General features: G+C 41.8%; 1 non-coding gene across 1 annotated transcript; it reads right to left on the bottom strand.

Annotated features, from left to right (window-relative positions):
• Nucleotides 1-1,382: 1,382 nt before the first annotated feature.
• Nucleotides 1,383-1,454, bottom strand: Trnap-ugg. Its single transcript has one exon. It is a non-coding gene; the product is annotated as a tRNA-Pro (tRNA).
• Nucleotides 1,455-1,852: the final 398 nt, after the last annotated feature.

Genomic DNA, 1,852 nt, shown 5'->3' with positions numbered 1-1,852 from the left:
ATTTTTTGCCCTTAAGGGTCTTAAAATCACCAAAACAAGCTGAAAAGTATACCAAAATTTTTCAGAGTTCACTAAAATGGTAAAACTGCACATACGCCCTTTGCGCCACCTCTAAACCTTCACCAAAAATTCTCATTTTTTCACAGGATGTTATTTTGGGACCGATGATCATTTTCCACTTTGTAAATCCTGACTACGGAAGATTTTTGGAAATAAGCCCCACCCTATGCCCCCAGTGACAGAAGAGACCTTCTCTAAAAGTGAACTTGAATGTATCAAAAAGGATTATTGGAGATGCGGGGCATCGATCCCCGTACCTCTCACATGCTAAGCGAGCGCTCTACCATCTGAGCTACATCCCCTTATGTTTTTGTGGGAAATAAAAACCATACTAAAGCACAAGTGCGCGACACAGCTGTCTATCTTCTCCAGACACGGCACCACTCTACACAGATATCAGATTCAATTACACGGTCAATGCACGCCTGTATGCGTACGAGCTCACCCATACACGATCCCACCATCACCGTAAATGAGAAGGGATATCACTTTGCCATATTCCCGCATTTCAACACTGCCGAGCCTCAACGATCCATGAATAAATAAAACCAATTTGTTACCTACCCACCGTAGTTGCACAGGGCGTTTTGCCTTCTCCTCCTTCCCACCCCATTCGTCACCAGCGTCGGTCGTGAATGGATCGGATCTCGCTCGCCCAGTGGTAGAAAACACGTGCGCTGCTTGACTTGTTGGTTGGTTCGGCGCGTGGGGTGATAGTGGATGGCTGGCTGGCGGCACTGGAGTGTGAAAAATAACCAGCAAAAATATTATGCCTTTGTGGCTTCTGTGTTGAGCTTTTAAGTTTTTCTATCAATTTATGCTGGCAGGTATGCAAAAGCAAACGGGATTTTTATTACTCGTACAATATATATGTTTGAAATAATTGAACAAGGTTGCACTTAGAGTTGCGTGAGCCTGTTGGAGCTACAACTGTTGTTCTCTGTTTTAAATTATTTCTTTATTAACGAGATTTTTGATACCTCCATGAGTCGATGTTCGATGACTCGATATCGACTCATGGAACCATACTAAAACATAATTTCATGGTTACTATGATGGTCCCTAGAAGCAGCTTTCCAAAGGATTGCTGTTCCATGACTCGATATTTCCATGAGTCGATGGTCCCTTCAATATCGACTCATGGAGGTTTCACTGTAATTATGTTTTGACTTTATCGGAGAAATACACAGTAAAGCTAGTAAAGGTTAATCCATCGACTTTTCAACATAATCTATCTGTTGTTTGAAACTAAACTTTATAATGCATGTTTACTGTTGTCCCACATACATATATTAATTTTCAATTGGCAATAAAAAGAATCTGGGCTCAACCGGGATTTGAACCCGGGACCTCTCGCACCCAAAGCGAGAATCATACCCCTAGACCATTGAGCCGCATGCTTTAAATGGGTGCCAAATGTCATTCAATTGATGAATGTAACTCCGGTGCTGCTCGAACGAAACGACCAGCAGTGCAGTCCTTTCAATGTGTGAGTGAGCACTATCCGAGAGCCGGTTCCGAGCATACCTACACGATGAGACTTGTTTTGTTTTCATGAATGCGGCAAGAGCGGAGAGTTTCTCTGGAGCAAATTGCGCATGATTCACCTTTGCTCACTAGACGATTTTTGCGTTATGCCTCAATCCGTGAACATGACCAATATTATCAGTCAGCGGCATTTTGAGAAATGATAATGATGATTTTTGTATTTTTTTAAATGTATGATTTAAATCGTAAATTAATAACGAAGGGGAAATAGTGATTGAAATTCTACCGAATGTGAGTCATATTC

This window comes from Aedes aegypti, chromosome 3 (genome assembly GCF_002204515.2).
Source record: "Aedes aegypti strain LVP_AGWG chromosome 3, AaegL5.0 Primary Assembly, whole genome shotgun sequence".
In the NCBI taxonomy this organism is placed as follows: Eukaryota; Metazoa; Arthropoda; class Insecta; order Diptera; family Culicidae; genus Aedes; species Aedes aegypti.
The sequence above is the reverse complement of the archived record's forward strand: the minus strand, read 5'-3'. Positions and strand labels throughout refer to the sequence as shown.